The sequence below is a fragment of the Eumetopias jubatus genome, unplaced genomic scaffold (assembly GCF_037043125.1).
Source record: "Eumetopias jubatus isolate StellerSeaLion01/CBP00866 unplaced genomic scaffold, mEumJub1_p1.0 scaffold_9, whole genome shotgun sequence".
Lineage (NCBI taxonomy): Eukaryota > Metazoa > Chordata > Mammalia > Carnivora > Otariidae > Eumetopias > Eumetopias jubatus.
This window is the reverse complement of record NW_028274815.1, coordinates 38,006,636-38,026,766: the sequence shown is the minus strand read 5'-3', so window position 1 is coordinate 38,026,766 and position 20,131 is coordinate 38,006,636. Positions and strand designations below refer to the sequence as shown.

General features: G+C 43.4%; 1 protein-coding gene across 13 annotated transcripts in view; it reads right to left on the bottom strand.

The window, feature by feature from the left end:
* IL36G (interleukin 36 gamma) overlaps positions 1-18,492 on the bottom strand; it is a 114,250-nt gene extending 95,758 nt beyond the window's left edge. For 12 of the 13 annotated variants that reach the window (XM_028122426.2, XM_028122425.2, XM_028122430.2 and 9 more), the window contains exon 1: positions 18,349-18,492. The gene's annotated coding sequence lies outside the window, so the exon portion shown is untranslated. Of the gene's footprint in view, positions 1-14,275; positions 14,471-18,348 lie in introns of all 13 variants that reach the window. The other variant, XM_028122424.2, reaches the window with a different exon arrangement.
* Between the last annotated feature and the right edge of the window lie 1,639 nt (positions 18,493-20,131).

The window sequence follows — 20,131 nt, the reverse complement described above, 5'->3', positions numbered from 1 at the left end:
CTCCTAACCAGAGACCACCCACACTTCTGACTGACTGGCTAAATTCAGAAGTTCAGAAGTTCCCAAGACCCCCTCAGGTTTTTTAATTAGAAAGATTCACAGAGGGGGGGCGGAGCAAGATGGCAGAGGAGTAGGAGACCTGGATTTCGTCTGGTCTCAGGAATTCAGCTGAATAGGGATCAAACCATTCTGAACACGTACGAACTCAACAGGAGATTGAAGATAAGAAGAGTAACAACACTCTGAACAGAAAAGCGACCACTTTCTGGAATGTAGGACGTGCGGAGAAATGAATCCGAGGCGATATTCGGGAGGATAGACTAGACGGCGGGGGAGGGGGCCTCCATCGGCCACTTCTGGCAAGTGATAGAGCCGCGGAGCACAAAATCGGAACTTATAGAAGTCAGCTCCGCTGAGGGACGTCGCTCCAGTGGCTAAGCAGGGGGTGGAACCCTTGCGGGACAGTGTGGTCTCAGGACGCTCGGGGTCACAGAAAGACTGGGGGTGCCTGAGTGCGGCAGAGCTCCCAGGTATCGGAGCAGGGAAGCCGGCTGCAGAGACGGAGCCGAGGCGTGGGCTCTCAGCTCGGGGTTGCCATAAACTGTGATCCGCGGCCCACTCGGGCTACTGCTCCTCCACCAGGGACCCAACAAGCGACAGAGCCGGGGAGACTCCCCTTCCTCCCCAGGGAGGAGCGGCGCGGGAGCGCATTGCAGAGATCTGCTGGGTTTGGAGACTCCACACGGGGTCGGGTGCCAGAGATAGAAACGCTGGATCACAGGCCGGGTGAGCACGCAGTGCGGCTGGAGACCAGGGAGATGGGAGTGACTGCTTTTCTCTGGGGGCACACTGAGGAGCGGGGCCCCGAGTTCTCAGCTCCTCCGGGCGGAGAGTGGGAGGCCACCATTTTCACCCTGGTCCTCGAAAGCTGTACGGAGAGCTTGCAGGGAACAAAAGCTCCTGAGAGCAAACCCGAGCAGCTTGCTTAGCCCAGACTCACAAGGGCGGGGCAATTCCGCCTCCAGCAAAGACATTTGGGAACCACGGCATCAGGCCCCTCCCCCAGAAGATCAGCACGAACAGCCAGCAAGCCAAGACCAAGTTTACCGATCAAGGAGAACGGGAGAACTCCAGCGCTAGGGGAATACTGCACATAGAATTCATGGCTTTTTTACCATAATTAATTAGTTTTTCAAAGTTAATTTTTTTAACTTTTTTTTTAATTTTTCTTTTTCCCTTTTTCAAATAACATCAATCCCTTTTTAAAAAAAACATTTTTTATTTTTCATTTTTAGAGTCATATTTTTATCCCCTCATAGTAGTTACCCTTATTTTTGGCATATATATATAAGTTGTTCTCTCTTTAAAATTTTGAGATACAATTTCTTCTAACAGATCAAACTATACCCTAAATCACTAGTGTATGGCTTTGTTCTATTCTCCTGCCTGATCACATTCTCTCCCTTTGTTTTTCTTTTTTTTTTTTCTTTTTAAATCTTCTTCTTTCTTTTTAAAAACAACTTCTTATCTTATCAATTCCTTTTACAAAATCTTTTATAATTTTCATCTTTACACCCCTCTGCCATCCCTTCATTGTACCAACCCTTATTTTGTACATATATAAGTCTTTCTTCCTTTAAAATTTTAGCAGGCACTTTCTTCTAACAGACCAAAATATGCCCAAAGCTAGTGTGTGGCACTGATCTATGCACTAGCCTGATCATATGTGATCATATTCTGGTTTTTTTGTTTTGTTTTGTTCTGTTTTTGTTTGTTTTTATCTTTTTCTTTTTCCTTTTTTTTTTTCTCTTCTTTCTTTCCCTTTCTTGTCCCCTGGTTTCAGGTCTTTTCTGATTTGTATAGAGTATATTTGCTGGGGACATTGTTAACCTGTTAGCATTTTGTTCTCTCATTCATCTGTTCTCCTCTGGACAAAATGACAAGACGAAAAAAATCACCTCAGCAAAAAGAACAAGAGGTAGTACCGTCTGCCAGGGACCTACTCAATACGGACATTAGTACGATGTCAGACCTAGAGTTCAGAATCATGACTTTAAAGATACTAGCTGGGCTTGAAAAAAGCGTGTAAGTTACTAGAGAAACCCTTTCTGGAGAAATAAAAGAACTAAAATCTAACCAAGTCGAAATCAAAAAGGCTATTAATGAGGTGCAATCAAAAATGGGGGCACTAACTGCTAGGATAAATGAGGCAAAAGAAAGAATCAGCGATATAGAAGACCAAATGATGGAAAATAAAGAGGCTGAGAAAAAGAGAGATAAACAACTACAGGATCACGAGGGCAGAATTTGAGAGATAAGCGATACGATAAGATGAAACAACATTAGAATAATTGGGATCCCAGAAGAAGAAGAAAGAGAGAGAGGGGCAGAAGGTATATTGGAGCAAATAATAGCAGAGAACTTCCCTAATGTGGGGAAGGAAACAGGCATCAAAATCCTGGAGGCACAGAGAACCCCTCTCAAAATCAATAAAAATAGGTCCACACCCTGACATCTAATAGTAAAACTTACGAGTCTCAGAGACAAAGAGAAAATCTGAAAGCAGCTCGGGAGAAGAGATATGTAACCTACAATGGTAGAAATATTACATTGGCAACAGACCTATCCACAGAGACCTGGCAGGCCAGAAAGGACTGGCATATCTTCAGAGCACTAAATGAGAAAAATATGCATCCAAGAATACTATATCCAGCTAGGCTATCATTGAAAATAGAAGGAGAGATAAAAAGCTTCCAGGACAAACAAAAACTAAAGGAATTGGCAAACACAAAACCAGCCCTACAAGAAATATTGAAAGAGGTTCTCTAAGCAAAAAGAGAGCCTAAAAGCAGCATAGATCAGAAAGGAACACAGACAATATACAGTAACAGTCAACTTACAGGCAATACAATGGCACTAAATTCATACCTTTCAATAGTTACCCTGAATGTAAATGGGCTAAATGCCCCAATCAAAAGACATAGGCTATCAGATTGGATTAAAAAATAAGACCCATCGATATGCTGTCTGCAAGAGACTCATTTTAGACGCAAAGACAACCCCAGATTGAAAGTGAGGGGGTGGAAAACCATTTACCATGCTAATGGACACCAAAAGAAAGCTGGGGTGGCAATCCTATCAGACAATTTAGATTTTAACCAAAGACTGTAATAAGAGATGAGGAAAGACACTATATCCTACTTAAAGGGTCTATCCAACAAGAAGATCTAACAATTGTAAATATCTATGCCCCGAACATGGGAGCAGCCAATTATATAAGGCAATTAATAACAAAAGCGAAGAAAAACATTGACAGCAAAACAATAATAGTGGGGGACTTTAACACGCCCCTGACTGAAATGGACAGATCATCGAAGCAAAAGATCAACAAGGAAATAAAAACTTTAAATGAAACACTGGACCAAATGGACTTTACAGACATATTCAGAACATTCCATTCCAAAGCAACAGAATACACATTCTTCTCTAGTGCCCATGGAACATTCTCCAGAATTGATCACATCCTAGGTCACAAATCAGGTCTCAACCGGTACCAAAAGATTGGGATTATTCCCTGCATATTTTCAGACCACAGTGCTTTGAAACTAGAACTCAATCACAAGAGGAAAGTCAGAAAGAACTCAAATACATGGAGGCTAAAGAGCATCCTACTAAGGAATGAATGGGTCAACCAGGAAATTACAGAAGAATTAAAAAAATTCATGGAAACCAATGAAAATGAAAACACAACTGTTCACAATCTTTGGGATACAGCAAAGGCAGTCCTGAGAGGAAAGTATATAGCAATACAAGCCTTTCTCAAGAAACAAAGGTCTCAAATACACAACCTAACTCTACACCTAAAGGAGCTGGAGAAAAAACAGCAAATAAATCCTAAACCCAGCAGGAGAAGAGAAATCATAAAGATCAGAGCGAAAATCAATGAACTAGAAACCAAAAGAACAGTAGAACAGATCAACGAAACTAGGAGCTGGTTCTTTGAAAGAATTAACAAGAGTGATAAACCCCTGGCCAGACTTATCAAAAAGAAAAGAGCAATGACCCAAATCAACAAAATCATGAAGGAAAGAGGAGAGATCACAACCAACACCAAAGAAATACAAACAATTACAAGAACATATTATGAGCAACTCTATGCCAGCAAATTAGATAACCTGGAAGAAATGGGTGCTTTCCTAGAGAGGTATCAACTACCAAAATTGAACCAGGAAGAAATAGAAAACCTGAACAGACCTATAACCACTAAGGAAATTGAAGCAGTCATCAAAAATCTCCCAACAAACAAAAGCCCAGGGCCAGATGGCTTCCCAGGGGAATTCTATCAGACATTTAAAGAAGAATTAATACCTATTCTCCTGAAACTGTTCCAAAAAATAGAAATGGAAGGAAAACTTCCAAACTCATTTTATGAGGGCACCATTACCTTGATCCCAAAACCAGACAAAGGCCCCATCAAAAAGGAGAATTACAGACCAATATCCTTGATGAACATGGATGCAAAAATTCTCACCAAAATACTAGCCAATAGGATCCAACAGTACATTAAAAGGATTATTCACCACGACCAAGTGGGATTTATCCCTGGGCTGCAAGGCTGGTTCAACATCCGCAAATCAGTCAACGTGATACAATACATTAACAAAAGAAAGAACAAGAATCATATGATCCTCTCAAAAGATGCAGAAAAAGCATTTGACAAAGTACAGCATCCTTTCTTGATCAAAACTCTTCAGAGTATAGGGATAGAGGCTACATACCTCAATATCATAAAAGCCATCTATGAAAAACCTACAGCCAATATCATTCTCAATGGGGAAAAGCTGAGAGCTTTTCCCCTAAGGGCAGGAACGCGGCAGGGATGTCCACTCTCACCACTGCTATTCAACATAGTATTAGAAGTCCTAGCCACAGCAATCAGACAACAAAAAGAAATCAAAGGCATCCAAATCGGCAAAGAGGAAGTCAAACTCTCACTCTTTGCAGATGATATGATACTGTATGGGGAAAACCCAAAAGACTCCCCCCCAAAACTGCTAGAACTCCTACAGGAATTCAGTAAAGCAGCAGGATATAAAATCAATGCACAGAAATCAGTGGCGTTCCTATACACCAACAACAAGACAGAAGAGAGACAAATCAAGGAGTCGATCCCATTTACAATTGCACCCAAAACCATAAGATACCTAGGAATAAATTTAACCAAAGAGGCAAAGGATCTGTACTCAGAAAACTATAAAATACTCAGGAAAGAAATTGAAGAAGACACAAAGAAATGGAAAAACGTTCCATGCTCATGGATTGGAAGAACAAACATTGTGAAGATGTCAGTGCTACCTAGAGCAATCTACACATTCAATGCAATCCCCATCAAAATACCATCCACTTTTTTCAAAGAAATGGAACAAATAATCCTAAAATTTGTATGGAACCAGAAGAGACCCCGAATAACCAGAGGAATATTGAAAAAGAAAAGCAAAGCTGGCGGCATCACAATTCCGGACTTCCAGCTCTATTACAAAGCTGTCATCATCAAGACAGTATGGTACTGGCACAAACACAGACACATAGATCAATGGAACAGGATCGAGAGCCCAGAAATGGACACTCAACTCTATGGTCAACTCATCTTTGACAAAGTAGGAAAGAATGTCCAATGGAAAAAAGACAGTCTCTTCAACAAATGGTGTTGGGAAAATTGGACAGCCACATGCAGAAGAATGAAACTGGACCATTTCCTTACACCACACACAAAAATAGACTCCAAATGGTTGAAAGACCTAAACGTGAGACAGGAGTCCATCCAAATCCTAAAGGAGAACACAGGCAGCAACCTCTTCCACCTGAGCCATAGCAACTTCTTCCTAGAAACATCGCCAAAGGCAAGGGAAGCCAGGGCAAAAATGAACTATTGGGATTTCATCAAGATAAAAAGCTTTTGCACAGCAAAAGAAACAGTCCACAAAACCAAAAGACAACCGACAGAATGGGAGAAAATATTTGCAAATGACATATCAGATAAAGGGCTAGTATCCAAAATCTATAAAGAACTTATCAAACTCAACAGCCAAAGAACGAAATAATCCAATCAAGAAATGGGCAGAAGACATGAACAGACATTTTTCCAAAGAAGACATCCAAATGGCCAACAGACACATGAAAAAGTGCTCAACGTCGCTCGGCATCAGGGAAATCCAAATCAAAACCTCGATGAGATACCACCTCACACCTGTCAGAATGGCTAAAATTAACAAGTCAGAAAACGACAGATGTTGGCGGGGATGTGGAGAAAGGGGAACCCTCCTACACTGTTGGTGGGAATGCAAGCTGGTGCAGCCTCTCTGGAAAACAGTATGGAGGTTCCTCAAACAGTTGATAATAGAGCTACCATACGATCCAGCAATTGCACTACTGGGTATTTACCCCAAAGATACAAATGTAGGGATCCGAAGGGGTACGTGCACCCCAATGTTTATAGCAGCAATGTCCACAATAGCCAAACTGTGGAAGGAGCCAAGATGTCCATCGACAGATGAATGGATAAAGAAGAGGTGGTATATATACACCATGCAATATTATGCAGCCATCAAAAGGAATGAGATCTTGCTATTTGCAACGACGTGAGTGGAACTGGAGGGTGTTATGCTGAGGGAAATAAGTCAATCAGAGAAAGACATGTATCCTATGACCTCACTGATATGAGGAATTCTTAATCTCAGGAAACAAACTGAGTGTTGCTGAGTGGTGGGGGGTGGGAGGAATGGGGTGGCTGGGTGATAGATAGATGGGGTGGCTGGGAGGGTATGTGCTATGGTGAGCGCTGTGAATTGTGCAAGACTGTTGAATCACAGATCTGTACTTCTGAAACAAATAATGCAAGATATGTTAAAAAAAAAGAAAAAGAAGAAGATAGCAGGAGGGGAAGAATGAAGGGGAGTAAGTCAGATGGGGAGAGGAACCATGAGAGACGATGGACTCTAAAAAACAAACTGAGGGTTCTAGAGGGGAGGGGGTGGGGGGCTGGGTTAACCTGGTGATGGGTATTAAAGAGGGCACGTTCTGCGTGGAGCACTGGGTGTTATGCACAAACATGGAATCATGGAACACTACATCAAAAACTAATGATGTATGGTGATTAACATAACAATAAAAATTATTTAAAAAAATTTAAAAAAAAGATTCACAGAATTCAGCAAAGTGCTGTTATTATTATTATTTTATTATATAGGACACAAATCAGGAGAACCAGTCAAATGCCAAGACATAGAGGAAGAGGTCTGGGAGGGAACACAGAACTTCCATGCCCTCCCCATGTGGAATCAGGACACATCACTCTCCCAGTACATCACTGTGTTCAACAAAAGGAAACTTCTCCAAGCTCTAGTGTCCAGAGTTTTTCTGGGATTTCATTATGTAAGTATAATTGATTAAATCATTGGCCACGTGAGTGAATTCAATCTCCAGTCCCTCTCCTCTTCCCGCCCAGGAGGCTGGGAGAAAGAGTTGACTGATACCATCATGTGGCTCAAAGCCCCAATCTTCTAATCACATGGTTGGTCTTTCTGGAGACTAGCCTCCATCTTGAAGTTATCTAAGGGCACTGCCGAGAATCAAAAATTCCAATAGTTTCAGAAGTTCTGACAGGAATCTGGGGCAAAAACCAGATAAACTGTTCATTATACAACAGTGGGTCAGGAGGTTCGGGACCTGGGTAGAAGGAAGAGCCCATGTAGGATAAAGAGCCTCTACCATTCCAGCAACTGGGTGGCTCAGTCAGTTAAGTGTCTGTCTTTGGCTCAGGTCATGATTCCAGGGTTCTGGGATAGAGCCTTAGGTCAGGCTCCCCACTCAGCAGGGAGTCTGCTTCTCCCTTTCCCTCTGCTTCTCCCCACCCCCACCCCCCACTCATGTTCTCTCTCTCTCTCAAATAAATAAAATCTTTTTTTAAAAAAAAAAGGAAATGCTGTGGGAGCTCTCACATGATGGTGTCTATTTTTTAAGGACTAAGTATGAGGGGAGAGACAAAGTCAGGATTTGAGGTCAATGGTGAGTATTTGAAATGATTGCTGTGCACAGCACACTAGGAGAGCTTTATAGGACTGCCAGACAATGTCAGAGCCCAGTGGGTGGTGGTGCCCATGCATCCAGGTGGCAGTCATCTGTGAGGCCAGGTAGTTTTCTCCAACAGCCCCCAGTAGCCCCAACAGAGATGCAGAAGAAGCAGACCATCAATATAACCAGGCCTGGGGTTTTGCCTAGGAAGTGCTAGGGAAGAAAAAGGGAAAGGCTGGGACGCCTGGGTGGCTCAGTGGGTTAAGCGTCTGCCTTCGGCTCAGGTCATGATCCCAGGGTCCTGGGATCAAGTCCCATAGGGCTCCTTGCTTGGCAGAGAGCCTGCTTCTCCCTCTACCTGCTCTGCCTGCCACTCCCCCTGCTTGTGCTCTCTCTCTGACGAAAAAAAATAAACAAAATCTTAAAAAAAAAAAGAAAGAAAGAAAGAAAAAGGGAAAGACTGCTGAGAAGACCAGCAAGAAAATGGTTGAAAAGATGGAACATATTAACTAAACTGGCTAAATAAGGAAGCAAAAGCAGGACAGAGAGGGAGGATGTCTATGGGCTAGCAATCCTGATAAGGGTGAATAATTGGTGCTTTGAGAGTATGGGGGTGAGAAAGCAGGAAGGTTGTGGTCAGAAAGGAGGATGTCTGTGTGCATGATTGCCTAAATGGAGTCTTTCCAAGAGTCTTTCCAAGCCTTGAGGGTGGCAAAAAGGAGTGTCTCTTCTCAGCACCTACTATTAATTCCTTGTATTCAAGATAAATTCCCTGAAAAGAGGTACCCATGTTTAATTCATCTTTGTATTCCTAGCAATACTGAAAATACTATATGAAAGGCAATTATACTTTTAGGGAATGGATGATGCTAAATTGTTAAGGATGCTGGAAAACTCAGGACACCCATATCTGGTGAATCCACTGGGGAGCTCCATTTGGACAAAGGCCCCAAGGAACCAATGAAACAAAGGGACAGTGATGCATGCTGGGAAACAAGATTCCCCATCCCCACTGCAGCCCCAGGCAAAGTGAGTTCTTTATGAATGAATGTTGCCAGTTGACATTTTCCAGTCTTAATGCACACATACTCACACATAACCAGTGATCCCTGTTGGATTATCACTACTATCAGAGATTCCGTGGCAACAGTGAAAAGGAGGCCACTCTCAGTAGGAAGGGAAGAAAGAAGGAGGAAGGGAGGCAAACTAGTATTTCCTGTGTGTCAACCATGGTCCACCTCTGTGTTAGAGACTTTCACATACAGGACCTTGTTTATCTTTATAACAACCTTGAGAGATAGGTCTTGTTGTCTTCATTTTAACATAAGGACATCTGGCCAGAAAGATGAGTGACTTTCAGAGATAAGGCTAGGAGGGTAGAGCTTCATCTGATTCCCTCTTTGGTTTTTTTGACTCACCCACTGAATGCCTCCTGGAATCCTTCATTCCAGTGATAATTCCAACCCTTGGTTGAGTGCTCATCATAAGCAAGGTGTTATAGGAGGAGAAGTGGCTGATTTTGTCATGGCCCTCTAGGAGCTTTAAGACTGGAGGGGAAGGTCAGATGTGTTCCCAAACAGTCACACTCAAAGCAGCTCCCTACTAACCAACAAGGGAGGCTTATTACTTGGGGGAGACTAAATTGAAAAGTTATGTTCTGGGTATTGACAATGATGAGTTTGTTTACTTTTTTGTAGGATTGCTTTCCTTATGACTAGCACTTAAAAGAAGCAAGAGCAAATTTCCCTGTCCAGTGAACAAAGTGAAACTGAGGTAAATCCTATTGTATCCATGATACTTTAAAATAGTGTCTCCTAAGGAATCAATCTCAGGAAAGAGGGAGTCAAGGATCTTGCCAGAGTTCACAAAGTCTGACTGATTCCTGAGATCTCGTTGTCCACAGGATAACTTAAGAGCTAATGGTCTGACAAACAATCTGTGTTAAAGCCAACAAGTCCACTGTAGGTTCAGAGAAAACATTGTGGGCTTACTCCCTTTTCCCCGCATCTCCGCTCATACTAGTCTAGTCCCCTTGTCCATAAAGCCATTTATAATAAGACAATCAGGCAGGGGCCAACCCCCAGTGTCGGGGCCGGCTGAGCCAGTTCCTCTAAAGAATGTGGCCCTTGGCTGAGATTTCAGTCCTGGGCTTCCTCAGGAGCACAGAGTAACACCTTGCCCTCTCTCCACCTAACCACCCAGTGTGGGGAGAACTCAAGCCAGAAGTTGGGCACCTGTACAGGAGTCTGCAACCTGCCCGATCTGCAGGGGTAGTCTAGTTCCTCAGCTATAAACGGACTTCAGGAACTCAGTAGGAGAGATCCAAGCAAGAGTTCTTGGTTGCCTTAAGCCTATGTGGAGCAGAATCCTGTTGGGCAAGGTCATTCTCTAGACTGAATAAGCAATTTCAGAAGGAACTGCCAAGAGGCAGTAAAAAGTAAGAGAGGGCAAGGGAACCTATGCAGCCAGCCAGAGCAGCACATTCTACCAGGCAGGAGCCAGGGACACAAACCGCCCATCCAAAGGCACTGAACCAAATGACACTAATTTTTCCGGGCCTGCATTCTTTGGAAAGCGAGAAGTGAAACCTGAGACAGGAATCAACTGGCTCATTTGCTCAATCTCACTCAAAAATTAGAATCTCCCACCCTGGCCTAAGGACACAATAGGAATAAGACAGCAGGAGTTATGCTCCAATCGTGCCCACAGGCTAGTGGAGCAATCTGTCAGCAAACAACAGATAAGAGATCATTTCAGACAGCAAGAAGAAAATACATAGGAGTAATGTGCTAATGAGTGTCTAGAACGTTTTATTTTGGGGCAGTCCCATTTGTTTATCTTTGTTTTTGTCTCCTTTACCTGAGGAGACATATCCATAATTATGCTGCAAAAACCCATATCTAAGAGATTACTGCCTTTTCCTTTTAGGAGTTTTATGGTTTCAGGTCCCACATTTAAGCCTTTAATCCATGTTGAGTTTATTTTTGTGTATGGTGTAATACAATTATCCAGTTTTGTTCTTTTGCATGTAGCTGTCCAGTTTTATAAAAAATGTGATATATATATTATATATGTGTGTGTGTATTATATATGTATATATGTGATGGAATATTGCTCAGCCATAAAAAAAAGAATGAGATCTTGCCCTTTATGACAACATGGATGAACCTAGAGGGTATTATGCTAAGTGAAGTCAGACCGAGAAAGACAATACTATATGATGTCACTTATACGTCCATATGTAGAATCTAAAAAACAAACAGACAAACAAAAGAGAAATAGACTTGTAAATACAGAGAACTAACGGGTTGCCAGAAAGGGAGGGGGTTGATGAGGATGAATGAAACAGATGAAGGGGATTAAGAGGTCCAAACTTCCAGTTATAAAAGAAATAAGTCACAAGGATGGAAAGTACAGCATAAGGAACATAGTCAATAAAATTATAAGACATTATAAGTTGACAGATGGTAACTACACTTATCATGGTGAGCATTACATAATGTATAGAATTGTCAAATCACTACATTGTACACCTGAAACTAATATAACATTGTATGCTGCCTATACTTCAATAATAAATTTTAAAAGAGAGAGAGAGTGGCTGGAATTGGAGACAGAGAATGAGAGCTGGAGGTCAAAGGAGACTTTGATGAGAAAAGATAAATCAACTTGCCCCCCCGGCCCCCATTAGGGGCAAGACTGCCAAGTCAAGGATCAGACAGAAGGCCTGTGTGCTAGGTGTGGTGAGCAAGAGGAAGAGGGCTGAGAGATGAAGAAAGTACGAGGGCTGGGCTGTGTGAGCCTTGGAAAGGCCTCAGAAAAGGAGACCCCACCTAAACTAACCAATAACATCACAGTGGGGCATGCTGAGGTCACAGAGACTTCTACCCCAAACCCAGGGACATAGGGGGAGCCTTTGCCCTAAAGAGGGGAACCTAGAGTCGATCACAAGTACAGTTATGAACCCTGTGCTCCCCAGTCCACAAGCATCCTATAATCACAGACATGGACAGGCCCCAGCTGAAGGCAAACAATGTCAGCCAGCTGGAGAAGCCAAGGGTGAGCCACCCAGGCACTCAGAACCCTCCCATTATTCCCCGAAGCACACACAGAGTCACTCCCCTTCATATCATGTCTCGAAGCAGGGGCCCAAACACCCATTTCTTTATGCCTCCCTTTGCACAGTACAAACCTTCCAGATGCCCTGCTGAAGCAGACTTCCGGGGGAGGGAAGGTGAAGTTGGGCTCCTGGATAGGGTAAGGCCAGTGGTGAGGATTCTGTATGGACAGACAAAATTTCCCTTCTTTTCTTCTAGGTTTGTTAGCTGGTCTAATAATTAAATTTATATAAGACTAACAGGAGAAATGCAAACTTCATTTCATTTGTATAGGAGCCCTATAAAAATATGAGACTCAAAGCAGTCAGGCAATGGAGGCTTATGTGTGCCATTCTGAGCTAGGGAAAGGGGTAGGGGTCTGGGGTTTCAGAGGGAAGGAGGGCAATTCACGGGCAGATAAGAAGAGCAGGTGTTTGGTAAACAGATGTTTGCCCTACCATGCAGAAAATTCTTTCAGATAAAAGTTCTCTCTGGTAACAGCCCTACTATCTCTGGTATAGTCCACTTATCTAAATTATTTTAGGTAGTTACAGGAGAGGTAACAAACTGAGTTTTAAGTCTCATTGCCTTCAGCTCAAAATAACCCACATGCCAAGTTAGTACATTCTGAATGACACTTTCTACTCCCTTTCAATTCATTCACCACACACAACATGCCTGGGTTTCATTTGGGGTCAAATTTGCCTTAAATCTAATTATGAGGACATAATTATGTGTCCCCAGTGATCACCTTCTGAGAGTCCCTAAGACACTGTCTCAGAATCCTCCCTCTGACTTCCACCTCAGGCTGCCACACTCAGACTGCTGCTGGTGACATTCATTCATTCATTCATTCATTCCATTCATTCATTCATGTCAAACTGCACTGAGCACCAGCTACTGGCTGGGCACCGCTCTAGTGTCTGGGGATACTGCAGTGAGAAAGGCACCCAGGCCCTTGCTCTTGGGACCATTCTTGAGGTGGCTGCTTTGTTGGGCACACAATGCCTCCTAACTGCTCCTGTCACATCAGCCCTGGAGAGGGGATGTCGCCCTCCCTTAAATCTCTGAGACCACCTTCCTGCCTTCAATGAGGCAGGAGGCTTGAAAGAAGGGAAGTAAAACTGCCACGGGCAGTGTGGCTACCCCCAGGCCTCCTTCCCTGTCTCACTCCTGGAGTCTCTCAGTGTGGCAGCAACCAGTTCAATCCCACTTCCCCCTCTCTTACCCCTCAGGGTGAGTTTCAGGCAGGTCCAAGTCCCAGAGTCCTGGTCCTAGCTGCCGTGTGGCCTAATAGAGAAAGATTTACCCCATACCCACCAGGGCCCTCCTCCTGCCTCAGCATGCCCTCTCCGCAGGATGTCTGACAGTAGATATCCATTCCTTTCAGGTTCCAAGCCAGACAGCAACAAAGATCACGTGGAGATACTAGTCCGCAGCCTGGTTTGCCAAGGCCAACCCAGTTCTTTCTTATAGTCCCTTGTCCAGAGTGAGGAGGTACTCTCCCCCATGCCTTTCCTGGCACTCTCAGGTCCTCAGTCTTCTCTGCAGTAAACAATCCCTCCAACATGAACCCACAATTTCCCAAACAGCATCTCAATAGGCAGCCTAGAGCACTCTCAACTCACAGAGCACCAAATCATGTTTCTGTCCCTCCTCTCACCTGGCTATGTCCCTGAACACATGTAGAGGAAAGGGCAGACGACCGCTCTGTGGCAGTTTATACACCTTGTAACACTTCCCATATTCTGTCTTAAATTGTAGGCATTTGCAAAAATTCCTTGAGGACAAGTACCATGTCTTGTATAGTTTTGTTCTCCTTCCTCTGTGTACATACACACACATGCACACATAAACACAACTTACATGGTGCCTGGTGTGATGTATAGTTTTATTCTCCTTCCTCTGTATACACACGCACAAATGCACACACAAACACACCACATCCTACATTTTGGAATGATGGAAGTCATTCTAAGAGCTGTTTACCCTGCCATGTCATCACCTCTGATTTCATCTTTCTGGAACTCCCAAATTCTCAGAGGAATTTGGAAAAGTCCTCAAGAAACACTTCGGGGAAAAATGGGAGTGTCTCTGCAGAAATTTACCTCCCAGGGATCTGGTGAAACACGGAACAGGAGAACACTATCACTTCCTGATAATAGTGATAGCTCCTGTCACCTCCCTGTCCCAGAAGACTTCATAAAGAGCTCAGCATTCCCCAGAAGAGCAGCTGGACACCACTCTGACTCAAGCCAGGACAGCAAGGTGTTCACGGTGCCTTTGTGGCAGGAACGACACTTCTGCAAGAGGACAACACACCCAGTCAGGTCCAGAAGTCTCTAAGAGCCTTTGGGGCCTACCTGCTGCCTCCGTTATCAACCAGGCTGCTTACTGAGGAGTTCATCGTGAGCTGGACATTGCACTTCTGGTGAGTCTCTATTTTTAAATCCAAAATACTCTTTTCTAAGGAAACAGAGGAAGGTTGCTCAAGATGGAAGCCGTGAGAGTGGCAGCAGGATCACTCCTGGCTTTCATTCATTTGGTCAGCCAACATTCATGGACCACCGTCATGTGCCAGGCATGGAGACAAGAGCTATAATCTCAGCCCTGCAACAGGTGTGCTAATAGTAAGGGAGATGAGCAAATAAAGCACAGTGAGGGAGGTTTGCAGAGGATGTTAGAGACACATGGCACAGAGGAAAGGCACCCACCATCTAGCTTGGGAAGGAGCATGTCATGGAGGAGGTGAAGTATGAATTGAGTCTTAAAGGATTAGGCAATGGACAAACTACGAGGAGGAGAAGGAGGTTCCAGGCAAAAAGAACAGGTTGTACAAAAGCATGGAAGTTAGAAAAAATATTATTGCATTCAAGTGACTGCAAATAGTTTGGGAGGGCTAAAGTGTGTAGTAGGAGAGGAGAGCAGAGGATTCCATGGTGGACCTTGCTTGCCATGCTCAGGAGCTTGGACTCACCCATGGAGGAGATAGGGAGCCAATGATGAGATGTGAGCAAGGGCTTGATATAACCAGATTTGCTTTGTGGAGACATCCCTGTGGCTAATGTGTTGGGAATGGATGGATGGAGTGTCCATGTCAGCAAGCAAACCAATTAGGAAATGATTTAAATGACCAAGGTAAGAAGGGAGAGGGCTTGAATTACAATGAAGTATGAGGATGGAGAGAAATCTACAGATCCCAGGCAGTCAGGAAGTTCTCAAAAAAAGACCTATTGAAAGAACTGATGGTGGTTAATGAATGAATGGATGGGTGAGTCCTTGGGTGGCAGTGACTGGGATACTTTTGGTGAAATGGTTTATCCGGTGAGAGAGGCAATGGGGTGGGGGTGGGGAGGGGAGGGCTTCTCCTTTTTACTTTAAATATTTTTGTATTATTTGAAACTCTCAAAATGAGCATGTATATATATATTTTTTAATATTTTTATTTATTTATTTATTTGACAGAGGGAGAGACAGCGAGACCAGGAACACGAGCAGGGGGAGTGGGAGAGGGGAAAGCAGGCTTCCCGCTGAGCAGGGAGCCCAATGCAGGGGCTCCATCCCAGGACCCTGGGATCATGACCTGAGCAGAAGGCAGACGCTTAACGACTGAGCCACCCAGGTGCCCCAAAATGAGCATGCATATTAACAAAAAGGCTAAGAAGGATATTTTTAAAATCATTACCAGTTCTAACGTGTAACTTTTTGCCTACACATGTCATCAGTTAACTTTGATAGATCACTCCTGGAACTATCATATCAAATATCCTCCCTTGTGAAAACCTACTTTGAAAAATGGGTCATGTCTGGCAGCTTCATAGATTCATTAGTACATATTGGAAGAGTTTCCAACCTCTAATGCCAGAGAGAGAAAGGAATCCCAAGTCAGAGATTGCTGAATTCTGGAATATCTATCCATTGTATTGAAGTATGGGCAGAATTTGTATAATAACTTTACACAATCGGACTTCCTCATTTCACATTGCTCAGTCATTAGAGGAGATTAACCACCTAGAGTCTGGGTTCTAGACTTGACCATTGCAACCAACAAATCCCGAGTTGCTTTGCTAAGAACTTTGTATTCCCAGAAGATAGAAAACTCAGTTCCAGCCAAGAAGGAGGAAGTAATTAGAGAAGTGAAATTAACTAACTCCTGGAAGGAAATAGCCAAATCACCTTCAATTATGTAATAACCAGCAAGTAGAAGACATACACCACAGACAATTTAGGAGAGAACTATTTCATCACAGATTTTAGGAGCAAAGTATTTTTAAGCATTACTTTTTTTAAAAGCATATGATTCCAGGGGTAGTAATCTTAGAGAGGTTTTTTGGACAGTGCTCTAACAGTCTTAAAGAAAAAGGAAAGGACAAAGGAAATCAAACAACAGAGTTACCAGTAGCAGGTGAGAAAATGAAAAGGAATAAGGAAGAAACTCAGAAAAGGGAAGAGAACTAAATACCCAGTTTGGAAAGTCCCAGTGCTACCCTGAGAGGAGAAAGAAGAGAATTCACACAACATGTCACAGCCAGGTGGGAAAAGGAGGAAGGACAAAGGAACAGAGTTTACTCTAATCCTAAGAGTGTGGAAACATTTATGGGCAGAGTTGCCAAGATACTAATGTCATTTAGAATATAATTGAATCATTGAGAAAGAGGTCTGCAGATGGGCACTGCGGACAGCACAAGATGGGAGCAAAAAATGTAACAATTAAAAGTGATTTTTAAAAAAAGGATCCGGTTTAGGTTCAACTCAACCATGTTTGAGTCATGGTTCCAGCATTTACTAGTTGTTTGATCTTCAATAAGTTATGTTAGCCTCAGTTTTCACATAGGTGAAATGGGTAAATACTATTTATAAAGTTTATTGCAAAGACTAAATAAGGCAATGAAAAAAGTGCCTGGTACTCAATAAAGGACAGTTTTTTTTATTTTTTTATTTATTTTTTTAAAAGATTTTATTTATTTATTTGAGTGAGAGAGAGAATGAGAGATAGAGAGCATGAGAGGGAAGAGGGTCAGAGGGAGAAGCAGACTCCCTGCCGAGCAGGGAGTCCGATGTGGGACTCGATCCTGGGACTCCAGGATCATGACCTGAGCCGAAGGCAGTCGCTTAACCAACTGAGCCACCCAGGCGCCCAAAGACAGGTTTTTTTAAGTATTGTTTCTAAATTTATATCCAAGAGATATGGTTTAATACAATGGTGTAAGACAGGGGCCTACATCTTATGACCTGCAGAACAAATCCGGTTAAGCCCATTCATTTACGTATTATCTATGGCTGCTTTCTCACAACAATGACAGGGTTGAGTAGTTGCAACAGACCCTATGACCCACAAAGCCTAAAATATTTACTATCTGGTCTTTTATAATGTTTCCAGACTCCTAGTATAAGTAGCACCAAAGCCCTGTGTTTGTGGCTGACTATCTTATATCCATTACATGTAAGAAAAGATATAAAGTAGAAATGCCCTGGCATCCACTTCACCTGCCAGAGGGCTTTTGCTGTTGAACCCAAAGGAAGGACAAGTTTCCACTGGCCTCTCAGAGGTGAAATAACAACTCAGCCAGTAAGGAGAAGCCTCTGCAGACCATATACCTCACCAAACCCAGCAGCTTGCTCATATATTTGAGTCCTCCTTGTTCTAGACCAGGGAGGAGAATGGAATACCCTGGAATCTACCTATCTGCCCGGAGTACCTGGATCCAGGAGGGGGCAGACTCAATGGAGGTGATGCTATAAGAGGAAGAGCAGAGGTCTCAAAACTAAAATCAGACTCTCTAATCTGAAATAATCCCTAAAACAGAAAGAAAAGGAGAGAGGTATCCATGGAGACAGGAATGGCTACACAGGACATTTTAAATACTTTCAGATACCAGAAAGACCCATGGGAATGGTAGGAAGGAATGATAGACTCTTAAGAAGAATATTAGGAAGTCAATGCCAGGAATGAGATGGGACTTGGAAAATGGTGGCTTTTCTGTGCAAGAGAGTCAACAAGAACAAAAGGGCCCATGGCAGAGAGTAGATATTACTACAACTACCCATGATAATATAAGAACTAACACATGATTATCTGTCTTCTTGCTCAAAATGATTGAAGACCATTTGGGTGAGGCCAATCTTGCTAAGAAAGGCTAGAAGCTTAAGATCAGACATAAGATAGTACCAAGGCACTTACTGCTCTGAATAATGCCAGTCTCCTGTGTTGGAAAATGACCTGCCAGTGTAGAGGACAACTTGCAGGTGAGAAGAGCTTGAGTGACTCAAGAGGGAAGAATCCCCCCAAAACTGGAGCTTCCCACTACATCCTGGCATTGCCAACTCCCCACTTCTGCTTATTTCATTTTTTGGGTTTGCGTTGCCATTTACATCATCATCACTCTTTCAGGCCCTCCCCCAGTGCAACTATTTCTGTAGTGAGAAGTTTTCTGTTGATTAGGGACTGGAAGGAAGTGCTATGGCCTGAGTAGTCTCCTTGAAGAGACAGGGCTTGATACATGCATTGTGCAACATGCTCGCCTGACACAATAAGTTTCACTTCCTGAGATGGACAGGATGCTGCCAGGTTGGGGTCCAGGCTATGGGGCTGGGATGAGACATGGCAGAACTGTAGAAACTACTACGTCAAGGGGCATTGCCCCATGGCTCCAAAATTTCCCTTGAGCAAAAAGAATGGGAACTTATACACCCTGGATACTAAAAGATGTAGAAGTAGATTCAAGATTCCTGACCTCAATCTCAAATCCTTAGAAACAGAATGGATTAACTCAGAAATGACGCTCGAGTCTCTTGCATACCTCCCTTTCTGTCACTGGCTTTCATCCAACTTCACTCAGCTTCTAATCACATCAACAGGCTGAGGGTATCTCTGTGTTCTCTGTCAGGAGAGCCCACAGAGCTATCAGACCTCCAGGTCTTGCTCACCCCAGCATAAAGACTCTGAAGAAGATGGTAGTTCCTTCAATGAAATTTGGGACCACTGCTTAATTTACAGAGTGAAGCCTGTGTAGGTAAAACAGAAAAGTCCATCAGGCTCCTTAGGGCCTCTAAAATGTCTGTAGAACCAGACACCCGATTTTATGAAGGTTCAGAGTTGGGAACTTACTATTGCTTACCAAACTCATAAAAAATTGATGCTTTGAACAGGATGCAGCTTTTTATTTTTTAAGATTTTATTTATTTATTTGAGAGAGCTCGCGTGCACAAGCAGGGGGCAGGGGCAGAGGGAGAGGGAGAAGCAGGCTCCCTGCGGAGCAGGGAGCCAGATGCGGGGCTCGATCCTAGGACCCTGGGATCATGACCTGCACTGAAGGCAGATGCCTAACAGACTGAGCCACCCAGGCGCCCCCAGGATGCAGCTTTTAGATTGCCTGTGGAACACATAACTTATCAAAGATGGCATTCTTGTGTCTGCCTTCCTGATATCAAGGTACTAGGAGCCAAATTAAGAATCAGAGGGCTGTTTGGTGATCCAGCTTGCTGGGCAATCCTTGCCCCACAGTAGTCTATTTCCCTCCTACTTGGAAAAGTCAGGGACTTTCTCCCATGGACAACACAGAGCAAGCACAGTACCTGGAACATAGTAGGTACATGCTCATTTGAGGGAAAACACTGTCAAATTCCTGCTCACCCATGCAGGTAAGAAAATTTCACTGCCTCAGTTTGCATGCCAGGCACTATGCCAGACCCAGCTCTAAGAATTCACAGCTTCCTAAGGGAACCAGATAAGCCAGCAAGGTTTCAGTTCAGTGCTATAAGTGCTGTAATATAGATGTGCCAAAAGGGGTGGGGAAGGCCCCATTCCTAGGCTCCATGCAGTTTATAACCTGGTCATTCAATCATCCTACAAATGTGAAGGCTATCCTGGGGCAGTACTTTGGGTAGGTACTCTGCTGGTCTCTGAGTTCAACAAAGTCTGGTGTATTTTGATACACTAACAACAAAACGTCTAAAAGAAAAAT